Raw genomic sequence first — 26,028 nt, forward strand, 5'->3', positions numbered from 1 at the left:
TCCCTGCCTGGCATCAATGGGCAGAGAAGATCCTGAAGCACAACATGCTCCAGACCATAGGCAGGCAGCAAAGCTGTGCTCAAGAGCTGGAGGAGGAAGAGGCTGCTGCAGGAAGCTCCCTGAGCGCTCAGAGCAAGCTGCTACCTCTCACTCTTGAGGGCAGAGCTGACCTCGGTGGCAGGAGGTAAATGCCCCTGGAAAGTCAAGCAGGGATCGAAGAGGGAAAACTTGCATCGTGTAACTTCAGTGCACACAGCTCATGGATTGACTGATGTGGAGATCCTGCCACCCAGGCAGCCAGCAGCATCCCTCCTGCAGTGGTGGGAGCTCCAAAACCAGACAGGGTGACTCCTAGGGCTAAACGTACATTGTCCCTCTCAAGGCACAGGCTCTGCCCATGTCAGGAGGAGCTTCTTGACATTCAGCTCCATTATTCTGCTTTGCTTCACTAGTCTCAAACAAACTCCCTTTACCAGACTGAATAGGCCCTATGTGCCCTTAAGACATGTAGGGGGATGCTGCGCGTGCCATATACCTGCTCAGCCCTTCCTCTACGCTATTATTCCCTCTGTCCCTCCAGCAGCCTGGCCTATTCCTGCCAGACCGCAGAAGAAGAGAGATCCCAGGTTACTTTCAGTGCCAAATCTAGCATCTCCTCTCCTGGCACCATGGGTGGCAAGAGGACGCTAGTGCAGGACACTCCCAGCAGCACAACACACAAGCCTTGAGCCCTAGATAAGTCTGAACCTGAGAAACACATTCAGCTTCTCCTGACCTTTCAGCAAACCTCCAGTTAGTCAACTGGAAAGCATTTTTCCAACCACATGGCTACAGCAAGGGAAACAAGTCCAAGGGTTTCGCCCCGCTCCATGATGAGTGCTCATCCTGATGGCACCTGGCTGCGTTCCTGCATCCCGGCTTGCTGCAGGCACTGGGGAGATGCTGTGGCACTGGAGCTGGCAGCACGCAAACAGGAGCCCGTTTCAGTTTACACACTGTTTTCTCCTGGCAAGGACGCTTGGCTTCCACAGCTCAATCTCAGGGAAAGTGCAAGTGTTATTAATAGCCACCCCTGCATGACACAAAGATCTCCTGGGCTTCTGCTGTCTATCTGCTCCCTGCCAGGACACCAGAGGGACCGAGGGACAAGGGCCCAGGCACCCATCCAGGGAGCTGCAGCTCATCCCCGCCTCGCTGACACACCACCGCCTGCCTTCAGTGTTGGTTTCCATCACAAGCTCACAGCCCCCTTCCTGCTCCTTTCAGTGCTCTGACACTCAAGCTTCCCAGGTACATTGCTGGGCGCACGTCGTCCCTGCTGAAATCCTGTATCTGCTCTCCCACTCTGCTCCCAGGCATCAGTCACCGACCTCTTCCTCTCCCTCGGGCTCCTCAGCTAGCCCTCTCTGATGCACCACAAGAGCAACCTGCACAGAGGAGGTGCTGAGGAAGACCCCATGCCAGATGGGGAAGGGAGCACGCTGGGCAAGATGTGCTGCAGCGCTCAGGGCGTTGGCTGCAGTGAGGTGAGCAGTGCTCAGCAAGTTTCCAAGCTGCGCAGTTTGTTTCTACCCAAAGTTTCCATTCCAGCTGTAATCTCTCCTACATTACATGAATAAAACAGACTCAGGAGCTCTCCTGTGCTGGGTCCAGCATGAACAAGGACATGCAGCTGCCCCCAGCATCTAGGTAGGGAGGCTGTGACCAAACCACCTTTCAAGGCATCGCAAGGAGTGACCTACGGACTGTGCTCACCCTCTATTTTAGGCTTCATTCACTTGATCTATTGCAACAAGTGCCACCTCCTACACGTGCCACAGCACCTCACTCCCAGGCTCCCAAGCTGCAAGAGCATGCCATTCCCAGGGCAAACCGTGGCCAAGGGCATCCTCAGTTGTGCAGTCACCCTCATACCGTGGAGCTGGAGATTCCTGCTGCAACTTTAAGGCTGCAGGAGGCAGGTTCTGGTCCTTGCAGGGCACTCAGAAGGGAACAGATCCCCACCTCTCTCTCAGTGAGCCCTGGGGTTGATGCAGAGCACTTCAGACCTCCCTCCTAGTGAGAAAGCAAGGCAAAGGCTTCAAAACTGCCTGGTGGCCACACACAAGCAGCTAGAGAGGACGTCCTCTCAGCCCTGTGGCTTCCGCACATACAGCCCCAGCATCCCCCTCTGCAGAGAGCTGCGTAGAGGCCCCTGACAGGGCCACTGGGCACGGACAGAGAGAGCAAGGCACCCCTGGCAACATCAAAGGGCTTTGCTAACTTGCTCAGAAGCCTGTCAGTGTGACTGGGCACTTTGGCTGATCAACCTGGAGGCTCCAGGACCGCACTGCTTCACAAGGGACCCGCAGGTACATCAGTCTGGCCTCTCTGTATCCGTATCTTGCACAGGGCAGAAGAGCACAACTCGCAGCCTCCTGCTCCCACACATACACACCTCTGTTCCACGGTGTGGCGATGCAAATACCCTGACACATCCCAGGCAGGAAAGGGTAACGGAATACCTGCACAAGATGGCCAGAAGCAAAACTCACCCCTGGGGTTTATTTCAGGGGACAGGAATTTCAGGGCACACCCCAGCTGGCAGCGACAGCTCAGCATCACCACTTCAGCATCACTTGTGACTGCTGGTACCCAGGGCAGATCACCACACAGCCCACACCAGGGATAGGACACAGCCACTAACTTTAACCACACACCATTTTCTGGGTAGTCTGGGAGCTGGGGATGCCACACGGAGGTGATGCAGCCTCTAAGCTGCCTTCTTTGAATGAGCAAAGCGTGGTAATGGATGCAGCGCCAGGAACCAGCTGCCTTGCAACACCACAGCTTTGCAGCTTCCTATGGGAAGCTTCTCCAAAGGGAAAAGCCAGGTGGAAAGAACTGCCCAAGGCCGCACAGCGACCTGAGCGTGGTCCCTACTGCCTGGCCCTGCCTTAACCAAGACAAGGGATCAGCCATCCCACTCTCATGCCTGGCCCTTCACAAGAAAATGCTCTCAAGCTGGGTTTACAGAAGAGCAGGGGCTGGGAGCAGAAGGGCCTGAGACTTTTCCTACAGTTCCTAGCATAACCCTGACATCCTGCTGGGGGCAGCTCCATCCTGCTTCTCTCCAGGGTCTGTAGGATGCCCCGACGCTGCCTCCCCATCACTGCCTTCACGGGACAGACCTGAGATGTGCTTTAAGGCACATCTGCCAGACTAGCTCAGACCCTCCACTTGCACTTCATAAAGTCAAGAGTTTGCCAGCCCTAAGGCTCAGAGTAATGTTCCCATTACAGCAACGTGATTTCCTTCCCAAAATCCGGGGAAGACGGTGTTTTGTCTTAATTTAAACCGAAGTCATTTCCTTGGAGGCGCCTGGGCTGACTCGGGGCGTTCATATCCCTTGACAACTTTCCACCATCGTAACATTATGAAGTTTATTTGCCACTACAGTAAATAATCTGCCTCCTGGTTATCAAGAAACCCGACAGCACTGACTTAAACAATCTGTTGCTGTGCTTGGCAGGGGAGCCAAACAGCAAGACTGATGGCCCCGGGCGGTGAGTTAACTGGGGATGAAACACAGAGGGTGAGCCACCACCATCAGTGCTGGGGCCGAGGCAGAGCAGGGGTCGGGGAAGAGGCCAGCCATGCAGTTTCTATTTCAGTCCTATCAGCCCCAGCAGCGCAGGCTGGGAGGGACTTTGAGTGTTTCTTCTCTTTCCGAGCTCCCTTTATAAAGCAACACGCACAAAGCAAAGCAGTGGGAGGCTTGGCAGGGTGCCCCAGCAGTTTGGGGGCCCAGGCTGCGCTTTCTTTAGCTGATTCCCACCGTGCTCCCCAGGGCTGGTCCCCTCCTTCAGTACACACAGCTCTGTGCCTCCTGGAGATGCAAGGGACGAGCTATTTAAAGGGAGGCCAGTCCCACAGCCCAGCTGTGTGATCCAAACTCCCCAGGCAGCCTCAGCACACAAGGGCAACATCCTGGTGCATGGATGACATCCAGGCACGGTGCTGCCCCAGGCAGGGCAACACACAGCATCTGCCCAGGGCAGCAGCCCCAGGGGGAGGCGTAAAGATAAAGCTCCAGCGTGGCAGATGCAGAGCACAGGCAGCAACTCCCAGGGCTAGGAAGTCTTGGCACCTCCCAAAGCAAAGCCAAGAGTCTCAGGCACTCAATAACAAGCACTGATAACGGAAAGATGGGAGCTGTGTGCCTCCCTCCAGCGTGTGCCTCCCTTCGGGCCACCGCAGGGATTGGGAAGGGCATCCCACTGCAGAAGCAGGGAACTTCAGCTGGCACCAGCACCAGGAGAGATGCCAGGAGCCCCCAGGTCTGCCCTGCATCCCTAAACTATCCCAGTGCAAAGCCGACAGGGTCTGGGAGTCGCAGTGAGACACGGGCTGGCTCCCCATGCCACTGTCCTCTGTCACCCGCACGTTTCCTGACGCCATCCCCATGGGGGTCCGGGGCTGTCACAAGCATCTGGAAATGCCCCCCTGGCAGGGAAACCGCAGGGAAGCCATGGCCAAGCACCACTGAGTGTGAGGGCCACAAAGCCCCCCCCTCACCCCTGGGGACTGCTCATAGCCCCCTGCGCTCACTCACTCCAGCCCCGGCAGCAAACCCCAAACCCCGCTCAGCGGGAACAAGGTTGAGCACCTTGGGGCTGACCCTGGGGTCTGCTCCCCCCTGCCCTTCCCCAGCGAGACGGGAGCTGGGACCTGCTCAGACCATTCCCACAAACTAAGGGCTGATTACACACATACCCCCCCCCCCCCCTTCCTTCCCCCCCCGACCCGGCGCAAACAGAAGCAGCAAACACGCGGGACAAGGAGGAAGAGGAGAGAAGGGGAGAGCGTGGGGCAAAGCCCCGCGACCTGGTCCGGACGGGCGCGGGGTGCCTGCAGGTGCCGAGCGGTGGCGATGGCCGCGCCGCGCCGGGCCGGCCCTCCGCAGCCAAGTCCTAGTTTGGAGAGCGAGCGCTCGGCTTCCCCGTCCGCCTCCTCCCCGCTGCCCGCCCTGACAGCGCTCCTGAACCAACCAACGGCGCTTCCGCTCCCCGCAGCCCGAGCCCGTCGGGGCCCCGGCCCCAGCGCACGCATCGGAGGGGACAGAGCAAGAGAGGGGTCCCCCCAGCACACAGCTGCCCTCCGAGCACCCAGGGATGCCGCTGTGCTTCTCTCGGGGCAGCGAGGGATGAGGGGAGGAACACGCCGAGGAGGGGATTCTCTCCTGCTTCCCTGGGACATCGATAAAGGGGTTTGTGCGGCGGATGAGAGCCAAGCTACCTGCCATGGAGAGTCTGTGGTCATGCACAGGAGGTCACTTACTCCTGTGCCTGGTCTGGGCCAGCTCCACAGACATCTCAGGAGCTGTTTACCTCCCCTTGTTGCTGCATGAGAGCCCCTCATGGGACTTCTCAGAGCCAAGCTGGGGAGTTCCCTGTCATGCTTCGCAGCTATCTGTGTCCCTTAGGCATCCCCAGGGACCCGCTCCTGGCCAAACACAGCCCAAGCTCCCCTTTGGGGCCACAAACCCCACGTCCACTTTGGCCTTTGCAGAGAGTGGAGGGGGGGTCACACTGAAGGCCAGCTCACTCCAGGGTGCCTGCACGGCCTGAGTCACCAGTGGTTGATATTTTGGTCATCCAGCCAACAATGGGAGCCATAGCCAAGCACATGGCTGCAGTGAGTCAGTGCAGCAGCCACAGCCGAGACCTCGTCCTTTCACGCCCTGCCTCCTCCTTCCCTTTGCCTGCATGTCATGGTTGAGATTAGACAGAGAGCGATTCTCCTCTGTGTGCAGGAGCATGTGTGGACCATGCCCAGCGCTCCTCGGGGCATGGGGACAGACCACAGTAAAATGATCATAACGAAGCATCAGGGAGGTGGCTGTCAGCACAGTGAAAGCGAAGGCAGCCAAGCTGCCTTTCCCGATGGGTATCTTGAAAGTGGTTCACAGGAAGCCATTCACCAGAAGCCCAAAGGCTGAGCTACCACTGCCACCGCCACCTCTGTCACGGCAGGAGCGAGTGGCCTTTGCAAAGCAGCAGGAGCTGAGATGGGTGAGGACACGTGAGCAAACCTCTCCGCAGCCCAAGGTGCTGCATTGGGTTCAGCTCCTTTCTCACAGCACCAGAGGGGAAGAGGTGGAGATGCTCAGAGCAGGCAGGAGATGCTCGCCCCTGCTCAGCCCTCCCTCAGACCCAGCAGCTGCTGCAGGGAGGGCTCTGCCCCCTGTGCGTCCCTCGGGTTTCCCTTCCCAGTGCCAAGGAAAGGGCCAGCTACCACTAGGAGCTGAGCAGGTCCTGGTGTTCTCACCAGGGCAGCCATGGTGCAGGCCATAGCCACAGGAGGAGGAGAGGCCATGGAAGGGCCCCTAGAACAGTCTCCAATCCATTGCTGTTAAGACCCGCTTAGTGGGATGAGCAGGATGTTCTATCAAAGAGGAAATTAAAATCATGCTATAACTAGCTGCCAATTCAGAGCAAAGGAGCCTCATAAGAGATATGTGTGGCTCCTCCCCAGCCCCATCTCCTGCCAAGGGAGCTTATCATGGAATCACAGAAAGGTTTGGATTGGAAGCTTAAAGCCCATCCAGTTCTAATCCCCCGCCACGGGCAGGGACACCTTCCACTAGAGCAGGGTGCTCAAAGCCCCATCCACCTTCACCCACCTCCCTCCTGGGCCAGCAGGACCCAGACTTGCAAGTGGGAACAGCCCAGAGGGATGCCCAGGGTGGATTCCAGCTGGCCCCAAGATCTCTTCCAGGTCAAGCAGAGCAGCAAGAGACCAGGTCACTGGTTCTCCAAGTCCCTCTTCCTGGAGGCAGCAGGAGTGGGAAGCCCGAGAGCGCTCTCCCCAAGCCAAGCCAGGCAAACCTTCCTGCTGTTATTCTCCTTCCCTCTGTGACTAAGCCCTCACCCATGCAAACACGCACACAGGCAGAGGGGTAGCAAGGGAGACCTCGGTGTCCCCGTGCTGCTGTCACAGGTTTCAGTCTGCTGCGTTCAAGCAGAAACCTCTGCCCCGAGCCGAGAGGCTCCCCAGCCCCACGCAGCCCTGGGCAAGGCTTTCCAAGCGAGGAGAAGACTCTGGTCCCACGCACCTGAAACCTCAGCCCCAGGGGCAGCCCCTGCAGGTGTCTGCAAGGGGGGCACTGCTCAGCATCCCCGAGACACGCGGTCCCCAGTGATCTTCCCACACACACACAGCATGAGGCTAAAACAGGAAAGACACCTCCTCTTTCTGCATCCCAGGCCTTCATCGTGACGCTGTGACTAAGCAAAGCACATGCCGACTTGCCACGCGAAAGGCATTTGTTGGTTTAACTGTGATCCTGCTACTGATACCAAGCCTAATCTTCGGTTTCACTTTTCCACCTCATGGCAGCAAGCTACCAAGTCTTTTTCTCCCCCAGCTCAAGTCAAAATCAAAGTAACTCCTTTTAGCAACGTTATATCTATCACTTCTTGGTTTTGCTAAATGTCAGCTTGTCCCTGTGCAACAAATGGAAGGGCAGGAAGAGAAGTTGATGTTTTTTCGCCCTCCACCCTTTTTGTTCTAAATGCCCTCAGCATATCTGCTCTCACATGCTTCCTTTTCTTCTCTCATCCTAACACTCTCACATCTGCAGCTTTGCAGCCACACTGACAGGCTTTCTCCATCATCCTTTGGAGAGGAGAGCCCAGGGGAAGAGGGCAGACCGCTTTCTCCCTTCCCAGAACAGGCTAACGCTTCACTGCAGACTGGCAGTGCAGGGTGACCTCGCTCTGCTCCCACTTCACACAGTGTCAGTGGATGCTTCGGAGACTACTGGAGCACCCAGTGCGGAGGTTGGGTGGGTGCCATTGTGTGGGTCTGGGTGCTACCAGGACACACAAGCCAGCAGTGAGCTGGCCACCGGCGGCTTCACCATGGCAGCACAAAAAAGCTCCATGAGGATGCTTTGCAAAGCCCTCCCTTGCAGAAGAAAGGAAAGCAAAACCAGTAGCGAGGAGACAAGGTCGGCATGCCACAACACTCGTCTGAAGCAAGCCCCAGGGCACGGGCTGGAGCTGCACAGCAAGAGCACCCAAGAGCTCAGCACAGCACCCAGGAGCTCCGTAGAGCGCCCGTGCCCTCTGGTGTTCAACGCACGGCACTTTGGGCCTCTCTGAAACCCATCTGCCTCCCTGTGCAGAGCACTGACAGGGCACTCCACTTCTCCCCCCAACACCTCCAGCCACGGGACTCCCAAGCAGACTGGGACATGGACCTTTTGTGTCTACAAGGCTGGGCAAGCTGGAGACCGAGCAGGGAACCTGAAAAGCCCAGGATGCTGTGCAGATGGGTTGATACCCAGAGACACCGTCCAGCACAAGCCAGGAAGCAGCGGTCCTCAGTGGGGCTCTGCCACTGCGGCACTTCTGCATGGCACTCACACGAGTGCAGCCAAATCCTGACCAGGCGGATGTGCTGCTCCACAAAGATCACGGTGCAGGGAAGCGAGGGAGCAGAGCCTGGGACTCGTCCCTACATCCACATCTCCTGGGGAGCACTCGTGAGCCCCCACCACCACGGGAGCCTAGGTATTGGCTTCCACACAGCAGCTCCATCCTAGCAATGTATGATTACCTCCTAAGCCCTGTTTTCCCACCCAAGCCCTGCTTTTCCACCATGTCTGTCAACCCCAGCCCTACTGGGCTTCAGGCTGCTCCAGCCGTTTGGCTAACCCACCCTCACAGCGTTGTCATCTTAGGTCTTCAAAGCACTCAGCATGCACGGCCCTCATGCCCACACCGGTTAGCACACAGGGGAGGAAGACCTCGAGTGACCTTCACCCCAAACACCAGCGCGACGGGGGCTGTCGTGTTAGCCGACGAAAGTCCAGCAGCGAGCTGCCCTCTAGAACAAGGTTAGTGACGCAGGCAGCAGGCAGGCAGCCTGGCTTCTGGTGGCCTGGTTAGTACAGACACAAGAGGGTGACGTGGGGTGAGACGTGGGAGGGAGGAAGGGGAGCTCTTGAGCAGAAACGCTGCGGCAGCTGCTGGGACTGCACAGCCTGTGCAAGCCAAGGAAAATACCACGTACTTATACACCGCCGGACGGTGCTTTATCCTCCTGGATCCCCATCGGCTGGGCTGGCTGCCCGGGAGACAGGAGAACACACCTTTGTGGGGCAGGTGGAGTCTAGGGACACAAAGAGAGTGGTCAGCAAGCCCTCCCCATAAACACGCCTGGCTGCCCAGCACACAGCACTGTTCTCCCCATCCATGGCTTTGCTGCCCCGGTGCCGTCCCTCCACCCCACACCCAAAGGCCTTGATGACTGCAGACCCCAGTGTGTCCAATGGCACATGCACCACTGTCCCTGCTGTCAGACATGGAGGTCAGTGCAGGCAAGGTCCCTATGGAGCTGGGGTCAGCAAGGCTGTTTCTTCCTTTGGAGCCAGGCAGTGAACATCAAGCATCACACTTCTGGGATGCAAACCTGGCCCAGTCCATAATCAACTCCAGCCAGATCCATCTGGCTACAAGCAAGAACCTAAGGGTGCCCAGGCCCTGCACCTCCATGGGGCGCAAGACCCAGGGACCAGGGTCAGGCTGGCAAAGGGGGAGCTCTGCTTCCCTCCCTCCTCCTGCCTCCCGGCAGCCTCACCTCGACCGCTGGGTCCGGGCATGGATTTGAATTTCAAATAACTCATGCAGGCACCGGCCAAGCCTTGCACGGAGGAGCATTGTTTGGGCAGGGTAGGGCAGCTCCACTGCTCCCAACCCTCCAGCCTCTGCGGGGGAGCACTGAGACCTGGGTGCCCCAACACACAGCTGGGGAGCAAAGGTCTTGGTACCCCAGCACAAAGGGGGAGCACCTTTCTTGGGACCCCTCTGACACCCCCCCGTCACATAAACTTCCTCTGTCATTCAAACAAGAAAACTATGGTAAGTAATGCTGTTGTTTGAGCCCAGGAGGGTCCTCACCAGCAGCCTCTGCCGGAGCATCTCCTGGCCTCAGTGCAACCCATAGCCCAGCCAGTAGGTGTGCTAGGGAATGAGATACCTCTGACTGTACCCCCGGCAGCTCTCATAGTACAGGAGCCCCACTGCCACTTAAACCTGCCATCTGCCAGCCTCTGATGGTTGCAAAATCCCCGCAGAAAACATCCCCCCGATCGCATTTCAGCAGCAGCAGCTGCTGGGTGCCTGCCACCAGAGCACCAAGCGCCACGTCCCCATGCGTGGTGACCTCAGGCTTGGGCACTAAGAGGCTTAGCGCTGGATTCGAGAGGCTCCCGGCTGGGGCTGGGCAGCAAGGCAGGACGAGATACAGATGATCTGATCCAGAGGGAACTTTCACACAGCGGGGCTGGCACGTGGCCGGCCACAGCCCCCTGCTCCCATTCCAGGCTACAGGAGGCCAGGATCGCAGGAAGAGGCTCCAGCCTGCCTTAGGTACTTGTGCCCTGTCACTCTCCATCCTCATCGCACCAGAGAGGAGGTGGAACCCCCCAGCGGGTAGCAGGAGCGGGCAGAAAGGAGTCCCCCTGCTCTCTGGCTCCGCATCCACACCTGTGCTCAGAGTGTAAGCAAGGGACAGGCTGTTCCGGCACCCACGTTTCCTGTGGGAGCTGAGCTGCACCAAAACAAGGGGAAAACCCTCCGTAACCAGCTCATGGTTAGAGGCACTGACTTCCTGGGACAGCCAGCGGGACATGTGACTGTCTGCAAAGACACAGCATGTGTCAGAGCCCGGGCTGCTCCATGTCCCCGGGTGCAGGACAGGACACAGCCAGAGGGTGGGATGCCTCCAGCCAGAGCTCCATCTGCCCGCAGAGCAGGGCTTCCCACACCACTGCTACCACATCTTGGGCAGCATCCCTCAATCCCCCAAAGACACATCCCCAGCGGTCCCCGAGAAGCTTGGCAGGGCTTCTCCGAGATGCAGGATGCCTGAACCACTGGGAAAGGCTGAAAGCCGTGATGGGCAAAGCTCGGAAAGGCTGTTCCCAGGTGTGGGAGCAACGGCCACAGGTAGAAACTGGAACTGGCAGCCTAGCCCAGGCTGCACAACCTGCCCGGCAGGCAGGGCTGGGGCAGGAGGCACATTAACTCCTACTGTCTGGGCCGGCAGGGACTGGGAAGATGTCCTCTCCTCTCAGTCCGTCCCTGGTGTGATGAGGAGGAGTTTCCCGTGGGAGCAGAGCTTACAGTTAACTACAAAGTGAGGCCATCAACCCCTCAGCAGGAGAGCAGCACTGGGTCTGACACACGCATGCAGTACAACAGGACTCCAACCCCGCTGGGCACCGGCCTGGCCAGCGAAGCCTCATCACTCGGCAGAGCTTTGCCCTCCACCTGACATCCTGATGAGAATAAAGCCTCCAAGTTCCCAAAGAGAGACTGCAGCTGCTGCTGAGCCTGCGAGTTGCAACAGAAGCACAGGGTATTTATTACGTCTGTAATACTGGAGCGCTGGCCTGGGGAAAGCCGCTGGACTCGGGATCACAGAGCCACTTATTCCCTCAGAACCTGGTGCCAGCTCAAGAACCAGCAGGACAGGTTTGCTCTATTTCCACACCTTGTCTGTGTCCCCGAGTCAGTCCTGCGCCCGAGTCCCTACCTCCAAAAGTCCTCAGCAGAAGCCGTTCACCTCCTGCCAGTCCCCATCTCTTCCAAAAGAGATGCATTTTGAGCCCAAGGGTCAAGGAGCCCCAGCCTGTAGCCCTCGCTGTGCTCCTGAGCTCAGCATCTCGAAGTCAGCACTCACATACAACAGCCAGCAAGCAAGTGAACGTGTGCTGAGAGCTAACTCGAGCTTTAGCTCACGGAGTCACCCGGGAAAAAGAACCCAGAGCTCCACCAAGAGTGGAGCTGGAAGGTGTATTGAGAGGCTTTGCCAAGTCTCTGGGGAGACCTGGGCACGGCACTGCAGTGGGTGAAGGAAACCCTACACTGCATCCCCACCACGGGCTGGAGCTCGGGTTGCCTTGCACAAGAGCATCCCCACCATTGCAGAGTGCTGGCCTCACTCTGAGAGCATCTGTGCTAGAGCACAGGAGTACCCATGTACCCAAACTCCTCCCTTGCACCACCCATGGCTGTTCCTCTCCCTTCTCAATGCTGTCTCCTCACAAAGACCAGTGCCCGCAGTGCCCCTCCACCCTGCACTGCCCTTCTCCCTCCCCATCACTTTTGCTTGAAGGAGGGAAGAGGTTCATCGTCCTCCCTCCTCCCAGCCCCTTGAGACTGCAGGGTTTCCTGGAAGGGAGGCTCCAGCTCCTAAACACATTAAAGGTTCTGACACCTTCTCCAGCGTGTGGCAGCCCCTGATCTGATCTGATCTCAGGAAGGCCATGGGGCTGTCAGCAGGCACCTGGGGCTGGAGAGAAGAGGCAGGAGGTGAGCAGGGACCACACCAGGGAGCAGCTGACACCCTGCACTCTGATCCTTCCCTGCCCCATCCCAACTGGCGGCCACCCCGGTGCTTTCCTTTTCCCCTTGATGAGATCAGAAGTCCCCAGGCTCCTCATGGGAGGACAAGCCCAGAGCAGAGAGCACAGAGCAAACACAGCAGCAGCGGGAACAGCTCTGCCGGCACATCCAACCTGCGCTGCAGAACAAGCCCAGGGACAGCTGGGGACTCCCACCAGCATCGCTGGCTTCAGCCCAACTGATGCCACCCATCGCCTGTAAGCAGGATGGGGAGCGGAGGCTGGAACGTTTCAGAGCTGGAGGAAATGTGCATGCATGGAGGAGGATTGCTCAACAGCTAGCTGGCAGCAAGGTGCCTTGTGAAAAAGCCTGTCCTGAGGTAAGCGCTGCTCTGTGCCTGCCAACATCAGATCACAAACTTCATGCTCCTCACCAGAGCCCGGTCTTCCCCTGGGCCGCCTGGGGCTTACCCCGCCTCTACTGCACCCACACTAGGGGCAAGCAGCCCCAGAGCCCTGCACTGGGGCAGGCAGGGGATGGAGAGGGCCGTGCTGCCATCCCAGCACCACCTCTCTCCGGCTCTCGCACGGGTGTGAGCATCAAGCTGCAAGGACGATGGTGACAAGCGACGTGGCAGAGACGTAGGCGGGCGCGCGGCCCCGCTTCCCCAGCGCCGTTTACCCACACGCCGTGCCACCCACGGCGCTTCCCTGGGGCCGTGCAGGCACCCCCCCGCTCACATGCCGCCTCCAGCACACGGGACCACAGCCAGAAACTCAGTCACAGGCGCTCTGCAGGGTGCATCCCTGCTGATGCTGCTGCACCCGGCCATCACACGTCCCTCCTCTAAAGGGGATGTGTTAAAGACCTTAAAGCCCCCAGGGAAAACCCATTGCAGCATCCCACCCCTCCAGCACAGGGGAAAGGGAATTCGTCCCCAGCACTCACACTCCCTCCCCAGTTTCCCTCTGGAAAGGGTGACACGTGCTGTGAGAAACGGGGCACCTAGGAAGGAAATTTAATCCTAACCACCCATTATCTGATCAACCCCAATCTCTTTATCAGCCCAATTAAAAGAATTACCCATCCGTGGCCTGGATGCACGTATTGTGTGCACTTGTCTCTGGCAGCTCTGGAGCCAATTACTCCACCCTCCTGTAAGGCAATTACAAGGTACAGGAATAAGCCCGCTTACAAAACACAAGGGACTAACCTACCCCCTGAGGCTGGAGCTCAAGGGCTCTTTGCTTCAAATGCCCTCGGGGCCCACGTGCCCTGCGGACAAGAGAGGCTCTTTGCCATGTTACAGACCTGTCCTTTGCCTGGCTGTGCCTCCCTGTCACCGCAGGTAGAGCCCAGCAGCACGTGCCCACCTTATGAACCGCTCTCCTTGAAGCTGGGCTCTCCAGAGACTCAACACTGCGCGCGAGCGAACTCCTGCCCAGTGCCCAAGTTTCCTCTAGACCCGCTTCCCAGCCGGGCCCAGGATGGAACGGAATGCACATTTCCTCACCAGTGCCTGTTGGAAAGCATTCGGGACGTAGGGGCTGTACTTCCCAGCAACAGAAAGCGCAGCAAAGCCTTCCCCCGCAGCTCCCTCGCAGGAGGTGGCACTTCACACCATCCCCTGCTCCAAACCTCAGGTGGGCAGGAATTCAGTGGTGTGCTGCCGATTATCCTGCATGGCTTCCCATCAAGCTCACTTCCCAAAGGCATGTGTGGGAGCCCCTTCCTTCACAGAGGCCTGTGGGAATCTCTTCTCACCCCGCTGCTCCGGGTGGCACGTTTGTCATCCCGAGGTGGAGGAAAGAAGAGCAAGAGAAGCATCCACGCAGCCAGCAACCCGACGGGCACTTCCAGCCATTGTGGCAGGCGCGTTCACCCCTTCCAGCTCAGCACCTCCTGCCCGGCCCGCTTTGCCTCTCCCCCATGTGTCCACGCTGTAGGAGGTTGTTCACACATGGAGAACTTCCCCTCGGTGTGGGGTCTGACAAACACTGCAGTCACAGCAGCCTGAAGCCCTGCGAGCCAGAGAGAGAATCGGAGCAGTACTGGGGACAGGGCAGAGCCTGCGAGGAGCTCCACGCAGCCGCTGCCACCAGCTCTGAAACCAGAGCAGAGCACTGCTCCGTGGTGAAGTGACCTTACAAGCACTTCACCTGCAGCTCTGGCTTGGCTGTGGAGGTTGAAACTGGGGCCTTTCCTCACCCAGGAGCACTGCATCCTGCTTCAGGTCCCGTCCCCCCCCACCCCCTCCATACACCGACAATGCTGATGAGCGCTATAAAGCTCAGCACAGAGCCACCAAGATACTTCAGTTAGCAGGTACACGGGCAGGCTGAGATAATGGTGGTGGTTTGGTCTGCGGAAGGGAAGGTGAAGGGGGAATGTTATGAATGTGTTCAGCAACCTGGTGGGGATGTACAGAGAGAAGTGCTGCAGACACTGCCCAGAGGTGCACTGTGACTACAGCACAGGCCACAACAAAGGAGACACTGAACAGGCATTGGAAGGAGGGGGGAATTCCCGGGGAGCTGAAGCACAGGAGCAGGTGGCCAGGGAGCCCGAGCTGTCTCCCCGCCAGTGACACTCAAAGCACAACGTGCGCAGCCCCATCGAATCTAGCCCTGCTCTGGGGTGGACCAGGCGACCTCACAAGCCCCTTCAGACCCGAGAGGTCCCTTCAGACCTCAGTTCTCCAACGCGTTCGCACAGCCCCGGATGCCGGGGGCACCCCTTCGCTTCCGAGAATCCCGCAAATCCCATGAGGCCAACAGCCAGGCTGCGGGAAGCGCAGGGGCCGGGGCTGACTGCGGGGAGGAAGCGAAGCAGGGATCGCAAGAGCTGGAATCGGGGATCCCGGCAGCTGGAAGCGGCTGCGGGGTGCGCGGGGATGGAGACGCGCGGCTCTAAGCGGGTAGGAACGAACCCTCCGGAGCAGCGGCTCCAACTTATCCATGGCGCAGCGCGGGCGACGCTTCCCAACTTGTCTAACGGAGGACAGCGCGACCCCCCCGCCCCGCTCCGTCCCCGCACCACGTCCCGCGCCCCTCGGCGGCCGTGCTCAGCCCGGGGCCCGGCCCGGCCGCCCGCTGACAGCTGCCCGGCGGCGGGGCTGCCCCTCGGGTCCGCAGCCCCCGCTCCGGATGCTCGGGCCGGCCGGGGCCACCCCTTTGCCCCGGGGGCTGCCCGCCCCGCCCGGCGCTCACCTGCGCCCGAAGAGCTTGAGGCCGGTGAAGCGCTTGTTGCTGTGCCGGCGGCCCAGCGGCGGCGCGCCCCGCTCGGGCTCCGCGCCGCCCGACGCGCCGGACGTGGAGGCCGCGGGAGAGGCGGCGGCCGAGGCCGCTCCGGCGGGCGGCGGGACCCGCGCCGCCGCCATGGCCGCGCTCGGGGCTCGGCGCCGCCGCTCGGGCCGCGCCAGGGGAGGGCACGGGGGCGGCGCGGCCGCGGCTCCCGCCCGCCGGGGCCGCAGGAAGTGGGCGCGCACCGCGGCCGCCGGCGCCCCCGTGCGGGCAGCGGCAGCGGGGCCGGGTCGGGAAGCGCTCGGGCAGGGGCCCGGCGGCCGGCGCGGAGCCGCCCCCCGCTTCCTCCCGCTCCTCCGCCTCCCATTGTTCGCCGCCGGACGGGGGCACGGAGCCAGCAGCCCCGCCGCCGCCGCCGCCGCCCTCTCCGGGGACCGGCAGCCTCCGCCGGCCTTGCAGCCGAGGCGGGCGCTGCGAGCCCCTGCCCGGCGAGCGGCCTGCGCCCTCGTCCCTGCCTCCCTAGGGCCGTGCGGCTCAGAGGGCCGGGGCTGCTGTCAGCTCGGGAGCGCTCTCCCCGCCGGGCAGGAGCGACGGGCAGCCCTCTTGTGCGTGGAAACTGGGCTGGCCGCCACGGCCCGCTTCCCGTGCTCCCCGAGGGTACCGAGCCGGGCTGGGAGCACAGCGCAGCCGCCTCAGGGCAGGTCCTCCTGGAGCACCAGCCCTCCCGGGCAGGACTCGCCTGCAGGAGGAACCTGGCAGCTCAGGCTGACCCCGTGCCCTTGCAGGCTCGGGACTGAGAGCGGCCCTCGGACATCCCCGCTGGGGAGGTTGTGCTGCACGAGCAGGGTGCTGGAGTTGATAGAGAGGAGGGGGTTGCTGGCGAGGCAGTGGGGAAGCACGGGAAGCCTTTCCCCCGACCCCCGAAACACGGGCTGCCAGCACCAGCCTCGGCGCCTCGTCCCCCTGAGAGCAAGGGGCGGGCGGCAGGGCCCGGCTCGGCGGGTACCTCGTATCCTCGTCCCCCGGAGGGCTCTGGGGAACGTCCCAGGAGCGGTGCCGCCACATCTGCCGCAGCACGGGCTGATGCGCTCAGCCGGCCCGGGCTTCACTCTCGCTCTTCCTCCCGCGGCGGCTGCTTTCCGGAGTCATGCCGAGGGCAGGTCCGTGGCAGCGCTCCGCCGCCCGCCCGGGGCCCGGCTTTGTTTGCACCCTCCACCTGGTTCCTCCGCCGCACTTCCTGGAAGTGCGAGGGCTGCTGTCATCGCGGCCGGCTTCCCCTGCAGCCCATGGCGCGGGGACACCGCCTCCGACGGGGCCTCGTGTGTGCTCGCGGCAGGCAGCAGCATGCCCCGGCGCGCCGGGCTCTGCCGGAGACACCTCCCTTGCGGGTGGCTCTGCAGAAGCCTCTGGACTCGAGCTTCTCCCAAAGCTGTGAGGGTGCTGAGGCACGGGCACAGGGCGCCCAGAGAAGCTGTGGCTGCCCCATCCCTGCAGTGTTCAAGGCCAGGCTGGACGGGGCTTGGAGCACCCTGCTCTAGTGGAAGGTGACCCTGCCCATGGCAGGGGTTGGAACTGGGTGAGCTTTAAGGTCCCTTCCAACCCAAACCATTCTATGGTTCTATGCAAGCTGCCCCAGCACCACTATGCAAACAAGGCTGTGGCAGTGGGGTCATCCTTTTGCCACCCGCCTTGTGCCACGTGCATCCTCACCCTGCACAGCACCACAGCAGTCACAGCCCCTGGCAGCATGTGTCCTGTGCTGCTCATCTCCAAACAGCCTCCAGCCGTACACTGGGGTTGTTGAAAACCACCCAGGTTTTCAAGCACAAGCATCTCGGAGGCTCCAGGCCAGGCTTCAAGGAGTGGAGAGATGGGCTGACATTCATCACCCGTCCCGTGGTCAGGGTCTGCAGGGCACAGCATGAGCCTGCGGGCTCAGCCCATCCCCACCTCCAGAAACCCTTTGCGTTCAGGCACTGGTTCCAGGAGAGCTCCAGATCAGGGAGAGGGGCTGTGCACAGCTTCTGTGGGGCCGCAGAAAAGCGAGCGAGCAGAGCCAGCCCCTGCAGCCCTCACGGATGGCATTTCTACAGGGGCGCTTGGTCTTGCTTTAGGCTCCATCATCGGAAGGAAAACAATGGGCAGACCTTGATCTCACCAGGTGAGCTCTGAAACCGAACACAACCACAGCTCTAATTACAGTGCAGAGGGAGGGGAGGGCAGGTCCTGGATGCCAAACTCCTGCTCAGGGATCCGGGAGGGGAGAGGTTTTGTTACTGTTCGTCATCCCCACTGCTTTGCATATTTGCTCCCAGCCTGCAGACTTTTCCCTTTCATGTCTGGTGCTCTGTCCCACGGCACTGGGTCTAGTCCTCTTACAGGGGCTTGGTGGGGCTGTAACACCCCCTGACCCAGGACTTTCACCCTCCTCTCAGTGCTGTGTCCCTCTGGGTGTTGTGTCCGTGCATCCTTCCACAGTCCTGTCCCTCGGGCTTGGTGCAAAACTACAGGGGATCCTATAGAAAGCTCGTTTTGGCTGTTGTTGGTCAGGATACCAGAGGGGACAGACCCTGCTGCTGCTGGCTTCCCTGCAGGCAGCACAGTGACAGGCTGTGGGCCACTGTGCTGTGATCTGGCACCCCATCTCTCTGTGCTCGTGTATGCAGTTCGCTGGTAAGGAAAGGGTTGAGCTGCCTGCTTCTCCCAAACCCAGCAGGATACCTGCCTGTGGGATTCCTGCTGAGCTGGGATCAGATAAGGGAAGGGATGGCCACTGTTGTGGCCGTGTTCTGTTCATGGGTCCTGGCTCTCCCACCCAGACACATGCAGGAGCATTGCCCCCAACACCACCTCCCTGCCAGCCTGCTCTCGAGGAGTCCCACACCACAGCCCGCACTGCACCCCACTGCTGTGGGACAACCAGGGGAGGCTAACTCGGTGTCTCCTGCTGCCTCAGGGAGCTGGCCTGGCCCCTGATGTGGAAAAACATCAGCGGGGGGAAAACTGGGGCTTCCCCTTTGCCAGCAGCACATCTTGGACCAGCTTAAAACAGGGACTGTGTCTGGTTTAAGATGAAGGCTTGGGGCTGCGTTGCCCTGCCCTGGCATGTCCCTGCACAGCCGGGCTGTACCCACAGCCTCCCAGCTGCTCCTGAACTGCCTCTTGGGATGTTTCCATCTCTTCTTACACACAGCCCAATCCCCAGTTCAGCACTGCCTTACACCTAGGAGCAACCAGGGTGAGAGCCGTGGAGTGAATACACACCAGGACTGTGCACTAAGCGTGATGCTGACTCCAAACCCATCCCACCCCTGTGTCCACCAGAGCCTGTGCCTGGCAGTGGGATGTTCCAAGGAAGAATTTGTCTCTGGCTCCAGAGAGGATCAAGACGGGATGCTGAGATACACGCTTGTCACTCGTTCATTAGGACTTCCCAGCGCTGCGAGCTTCCCTCCAGCTGTGCTAGCGGGTGCCAGGCATCTCCTTTCCCTGGATGCAGAGCAGGATGCAGAGACAGATGTGTCTGTCAGAGTGGAGCTGGCTCGGCTTGCTGGGAATGAATGGCAATTTGATTATGCTGCTCTGCACAGCCCTGCTAACACGATTAAGGGCTCTAAAGCAGCACTCGGAGGAAGGAGCCCCCTCTCTGCCCCATTCTTTCCCCCTGCTGCTGACAGGGGCTTCTCCTTCCCTTCTTCCCCAGCCTGGACCAAGGGGCTGCCCACCCTCTGCCCCAGCACTTGACAAAACCCAGAGCCCGTCCAGATCTGAAGGCAGAAGGAAGAGAAGACAGCAGAGACCCACAAGCAGCCCCACAGGCTCCCCAGCGGGCCCTGCCAGCTCTCCCCTCTGCCCTGCCTGTGCCTGTGACCAAGCTTCCTTTGCTATTTACATTACAAAGCAGCCCCCTCCGCTCTCTGGGTTATATTTAGCTCCCTGGCACGGAACAGCCTGTGAGATGCATTAGCTGCATCCCATCTGCCAGATGGGGACCCTGCCGAGCATGAGAGCTGGCAAAGGGATGCCCTGCTTTGCCCTGCGGGGGCTGATGCCAGCCTGGGGGGCCACAGAGGGCCACAGGGACCCATTACCACAAGATGCTGGTGAGGAGCCCTTTGGAGGCGGCTGAGAGCAGAAGGGGACTGGTCTAAAAGCCCAGCACATCTCTCACCCATCGATGTAGCGTGTGGGGAGCCTGAGCTTTTGTGTGCTTGTGGTTTCCTTTCTGGGTAAACACCTCTGCGGGCTGGGTTGCTGGGAGCAGCGACAATGAACAAAGGCCACTGCTGCAAGATCACCCTGAAAACAACTGACAACGTGCTGAGGATGAGAGCGAGCCCTGAACTGCACCCGAGAGGCTGAGGGTGCTGCTGCATCCAGCCAGTGCCTGCCCCAGCCCTCCCAGATCACACAGCAAAGTTCCTCCAACCACTCTCCCTGTGGAAGCTGCCCCACTTGGGGAGCCAGAGATGCTCCTGCCCCACCACTAACCCTTGATGGAGACACTGGAGGCTCACAGGAGCTGCCCTGGGACTTGGCCGGAGCATCTCTCCAGGAAGCAAGGCACAAAGCCCTGGCTCTTGCTCAGGGCTCACTATGGTGACACAGAGCACGGGGTCCTTCTGGCACTGCAGAGGCACTTCCCTGCTGGGAAAACTGTCCCAGAACGTGCAAATCTGGTGCACAAGCCAGCATCATTAATGAGTTTGGCATGAAACTGCTACTCAAATCCCTAAATATAACCTGAGTGCTGAGCTCTCTTCCACCCGCCCAAGGCGCCTCCGTTACACCGCAGCAGCTATTTATGGAAGGAACTTTATTTCCATGGGCTTAATATCATTTCTGCTCATTTCAAAGCCTTTATATAGCAGCTCATGCTGCCTGCCCCTTGTGATGACTAATGGGTCACAGCAGGAACAGGCAGGTTGGCAGCAGGAGGAGCGGGGCCTTCAACCTTTGCTTGACATTGAGGATGCTGGTGATGCTCACAGAAGTCCTCCAGTCTCTGTGCCAGGGGTTGGTAAGTGCCTCCAGAGCCAGGCACCACAGTGAAGGGGTTTATATCAGCACCCCCAGGGCTTCTCATGCTGCAGGGATGAAAGGTTAGCCCAGCTCTGGGCAACGCATCCATCACAGCCTGACCTGGTGTGGGTGTCACAGGATGGCACAAGCAGTTTTCTACCCCAGATACTTCTCCCATTTCCCCTTCTCTTTGCTCTGCTGTCCCAAACACAGCGTGGAGGAAGCAGCTCATCCCAAACACCACCCTCATCGCTGGCCTGCAGGTAGCTGCAGCATCCCCTCCAACCCCACCGGACCCCTCTCTTCTGCAAAGCCTGCATTGGATGGACCCAAGTGTCTTGCAGAGACACCCCTGGTGATGGTGAGGGAGGACGGATGTGCTTTGGCCAAGCAGCACGGGCTGGAGCGTGTCAGCAGAGACAGGGTGTCAGGGGACGAGCAGGATGTAAACAAAGCCTAGCATCCTAAGACAATTCTGGAACGAATTCAGGCTGATCAAATTAGGTTGCAATATGGTCCCTTCCTCCCCTGGGGAGGCTGGATAATTGCAGCTGGCTAATCCGTCTGCAAAATGTGTTGCGCACATCTGGAGGAAGACAGCTAAGAGGAGAAAATCCTGCTCTGGCTCCCTGCGCTTGGCACAGTAATCCCTCATCCTCAGTGACATCGGAGCAGAGATGCTCTCAGCACCTCACAGAGCAGCCCTGGGTACCAGATGAGGGCCCTCATTGCCCCAGCTCACAGCAAGGCTCGGGGACACAGGGCTGCCTCAGGGAGGACTCTGCCACCCTGCTCCTGCTCGCCACCCACTGCAGGAATAACAAGTGCTGAGTGATGAGTCAGCCCTGGGCCCCTCCTGCTCTGCAGGCACTAATACGGTTTCCCATTACTTCCCATTACGGCGGTATTAGAGAGCAATTTGCTCTCAGTTCGCCCCGCAGCCGTTGCAAAGGGAAAGAAGGGTTGTTGTATGGGTAGGAACACAACCAGGGGATGACTGATAGCTCCTGCCCCAAACCTGCCTCCAAGCAGGGCTCTGCACACCAGGGTCCCCGAGTCCAGACTGGCGGCAGGAGTGCCCATCATGGCAGCAGGAATGGCACCAGCATCCTCAGTATCACTTTTCCACCTGCTTGTGAACCGCCTGCTGCTTGCTGAGCACAGCGTGATGTGGTGACACAGCTCAGGAGGACACAGAGGTGTCCCTTGGCCAAGCCAGCTCAGCCAAAGGGTAAGGAGGAGGCTTCTGCCTTCTGCCCTTCACTTGGTCCCAGACCCTGCAGCAGCTCAGGGGCAGTCCTGCAAGTGCTGCTTTTACTACAGGCAGGCGCAGGGTTGAAGGATTTCTGAGAGCCATTCTGCAGAGCTTGGGGGTGCTAAATAGTAGAAGGGCCTAAACAGTGAAAGAAAGGGGAAGGTGAGACCAGACCTTATTCACCAGAGCTGAGCTCCTGGAGGTGCTGACCCAAGCAGGATTTCAGACAGGATGGAGCAGGGAATAGGAACTCACTTGAGCATTACCAGCAGTGGCTCCTATAAGCTCCCTGGGAGCTATGAAAACCACTCTTTGCCTCCACTGGCATTGCTGAGGTGGGTAACAGAGCAGTCCCGGTAGAGGGGTCACACCAAAAACCAGCACAGATACTGCTCGTGCTGAGAGGTGTCCCCAAAGGGCACATCTCCAGTCTGAGCCGCAATCTCAGCCCTTTCATCTTTGCAGCACTGCTCACTTTCCCAGGTGGGATCGAGGTTTCTGGACCTGGGAATTGAGCAAGGGGATGTTTGCTTTGTCCACTTGGACAGGGAAGAGGAGAATCAATGTTATCAGAGGTCTCTTGTCATCCAGTGCACTGAACAATAAACCGATTAAGAGGGAAATGTCTGGCCCATGGCCCATGCCATAGTCTGAGGGAGGCTGTTGGGCACAGACTGCCTGGAAAGGGGCCTGGGAAGCATCACAGCCACAGGTTGGGAAAGGGAAATTGCACAGAAGGAGAAATAAGGGGCCTGTGAGGGTACCAAGGGGACAGCCATTGCAGAGGGGGTGTTGCCCGGACGGGAAGCGGAGGGGCTAACCATCCCCTTGTCCATGTGCTGAGATGGTTGCTGGTGGCACTGGGAAGAGCCAGCCCTGACCCCATAGCAGGGAGATGCCCTGGGACAGGGCACCCCTCTGCCCAGCCCAGCCCCAGTGCTCGGGGACTCCTACCTGTAGGAGACCTGCTTCCTGATGGCCAAGTGCAGGACCTGCTCCTCCACCCCTGCCGCTGCCACCGCGCCGCTCATCTCCCCCCAGGCCGGGTCCAGGGAGCTGAGGCCCGAGTGCTGCACTTGCCCGTTGCTTGCCACATCCACTGCTCCCCGGGGGCTCGCCGTGGCCCCTCTGCCCGCCTCGCCATGGTCCCTGCCCGGGGTGAGGTGTCTCCAGCTCCCTTCAGCCATGCTGCAGTGAGTCTGTCCGGCAGGGAGTCCTGCTCTGCTCCCACTACCTCTGCGGCAGCTTGGTCTCTATCCACAGGGTACCGCGATGCTGCTCCTTCGCCTCCCGGCGCGGTGGGACAATCCTTAACTCCACAAGCACGGAGGAAAAGCAGCGTCCAACTTTTTGCAGTGGTGTTTAGCAGCCTCTTGAGAGCGGTTCGGGCAGCTCAGCCGGTGCAGCTCAGCCTTCCTCTGTCTCTGCTGCCCTGCCACTGCAAAGCGCAGGAATAGCTGATGGAAAGCTGGAGACGTTGGTGCTGCTCCTCGGAGGTGCCGGCACTGTGAGGGCAGTGGGGAACACAGCACTTACTGAGGATGGGGTCTTAGGAAAGAGCACGTCCAGGGATGGGGATGCTCCCAGCAAGTGATGAAGAGCTTGGGGTACCTCCAGCCAGGTCCCCCTGGGCCAGGCTCGTCCCTCGGTGTCCCCAGCAGCAGCAGCAGGAGAGGCAGGCAGAGGTAGGCAGCGAGGAAGGTGCCTGTGCACCGATCCTGCAGCAGCCCTCAAAAGACAAAGCAGAAAGTGAGCGTGAGGGTGTGCGTGGGGAGGGGGGATGCAGAGAGCTGCAGAGGCAGCCTGGTGTCACCTTAGAGACACTCAGAAACTGGCACTTAACCCTTCACAGGCCAGGAGGCAGAGGATGGGGACAACGGCGTTTGCTGCCTGCAAGGGTACACAGGAAGCTGGGTCTCAACCACTCATCAGGTAAGGTCAGGCAGCCTGGATGGCAGCTGCCTCAGCAGAGTCAAGTGCCTGCTGCTCAGGCCCACAGTGCAACACGGGTGAGATCTGTCCAGGGATGGGGTCCCCAGCTTTGGGCAGTGGTACCCAAGGAGAGGCATGGCTGTAGCACGGCTCCTTCAGGTCCTTGCCACTTAGGAAGCCACATTATTCCTGCTTTTTGCTAATTCAAGGCATTATTCCTCCAACCCTGGCACCCAGAGATAGAAAGGTGCCTTCTGCCCTCTGCCCACATCCATCAGGAGCATGGGTTTGGACTGACTTTGTGGCCCCTGTCCCAGCTCTGGACTGCCTCAGCCTTGCCTGTGCCAGTGCTGCTGGGGTGAGAGATCCCCACAACGCTCCTCATGTGCCTGGCTGCTTGGTTTGGATTTGTTCTGCCCCAGATTTACATGCGGAGGCTTTACCTGCTGAGCACTGGAAAATCTGAGATGTGGGTCTGCAAGAGCAACCTGTGCATCAGTTACCCACGGCAAGGTCCTGTGTTCAAGCAGTACATCAAGAACACATTGCTGTCACCCCTAATCCCGGTGTCTTCCATGAAGGGCTGGCACGACCAGAGCCTTAATGTATCCTCAGCCTGCTCTGATGGTTTCATCACTCTGGGAGTCGTCAGGAGCCCTCTTGCCACCTCCATGCAGCTCTGTGTCAGTGCACATTCCTGACCCCATCCAGAGAAGCAGCAGGGCCTGGAGCAGAACTGCTTTCCCGGGTAACCACAGGGCTCCAGGTACCCAGACAGAGCTCACAGAACCCTTGTCTGGCCCTAAATGTCACGGTGACATCTCCCCATCCTGCACCTGATTTGTGCATCCCTGGGCAAGGCAGCCCCCGGGCCCACGCCTCCGCACAGTCGTGACTGCAGGAGCCCTGCACCCTCCTCACTGCATGACTCAGCCCCTCCAGCCCCCACAGGGGCTTTGTTCCCCCTGGAAGCCGGAGCATGGGCAGAGCTGGCCCTGGGGAAGCAGCTTCATCCTCACATGCTGTGATGGAGACCTGCCCGGGAGCCTGCCAGTGCTCCCTGCACCCATGCACGGCCCTGCTCCGCGTCCTCCTGCCACCCACAGGAACAGCAGATGCTGGGAGCTGGCTGTGGGAAGGGAGAAGCAGCAGGTACCGAGTGGTGCAGAAGGATGTGTGGCACCTCGCTGCTTCTCAGCACCCGCTGATGCTTCTCTGCCTGCCCTGGGGCTTGCCCTAGCCTGAAGGTGCCCTGATGGTCATGTGCTGTGAGAGCCACCCTCATCTGCACCAGCTGGGCTGCCCAGAGGAGCTAGGGAGGATGCAGGATGCAGGTCCGCTCATGCTCTCGGATTTTGGCAAGCTTATGTCTTGTTCCTCTTGGTTGGAGTCAGTGGCTGAGGAAGGGGATGGCCAGGCTGGGGTGGATGTGAGTTGGAGGCTGGAGGAGCACAGGGTGCAGGAAGGAGGGAAGAGCCACTTGGGGCTGTGTTGGTGCCATAGGACAGGAGCTTCTGGGAGGGAAGCAGAGGCCCTTATTGCAGGAAAGCTCAGTGGGGCAGGCACAGCAGAGTGCAGGGTCACAGCAGCTCTGGTTGAGGCAGAGAGCAGCAGTGCAGTGGGTGCCTTCTGCCTTCCCATGGGGGCTGATCCTGTGCTACATAAAGCCTCTCTCTGGGGAGAAGCCACCATCAGAGGATTTTATCCTTTTCTACCCATGTGTCCAAGAGCAGGGCTTTCACACAGGCTGTGCATCCAGATCTTGTGTGTGTGGAGGAGAGGAGACATCGGAGGATGTGCCTGAATAATGGGAGGAAAAGGTTTGTTCAGGCTTCTGCACCACTGTGCCTATCCAGGATGTTTCACATGTCTGTCACTAATGGGGGCATCCTTGCCTTGGAGGATGCCATCAGAGCTCCCTGAGGACCTGGGAAGTGGAAGCAGACAGTGCTGGGGACACTGTGGCTGGGTGCTGGGGTTGGTCAGTCCCGTCCTGGCACAAGGTTACCCACTTACCTGGAGCACAGGCAGGAGAGAGCTGCTCCTGTGACCTGGGAAGGCATTTCCTTCTGCATGGGCACATGGGACGGTGCAAGTACACTCAGTGTTGTCATACAGACCCCGTCTTTGCTTTTGCAGGCACAGGCAGGACCCGGGCTCTCTCGGAAGCAGCATTCCT

General features: G+C 59.7%; 1 protein-coding gene across 3 annotated transcripts in view; it reads right to left on the reverse strand.

Moving 5' to 3' along the window:
• The window catches only part of DGKZ (diacylglycerol kinase zeta), a 43,724-nt gene extending 28,034 nt beyond the window's left edge, over positions 1-15,690 (reverse strand). Inside the window, exon 1 of one of the 3 annotated variants that reach the window (XM_065686326.1) lies at positions 15,608-15,690. The gene's annotated coding sequence lies outside the window, so the exon portion shown is untranslated. Of the gene's footprint in view, positions 1-4,863; positions 4,996-15,607 lie in introns of those variants that run through there. The other 2 variants (XM_065686328.1, XM_065686327.1) reach the window with 2 other exon arrangements.
• Between the last annotated feature and the right edge of the window lie 10,338 nt (positions 15,691-26,028).

This window comes from Lathamus discolor, chromosome 6, assembly GCF_037157495.1.
Source record: "Lathamus discolor isolate bLatDis1 chromosome 6, bLatDis1.hap1, whole genome shotgun sequence".
Taxonomy (NCBI): domain Eukaryota; kingdom Metazoa; phylum Chordata; class Aves; order Psittaciformes; family Psittacidae; genus Lathamus; species Lathamus discolor.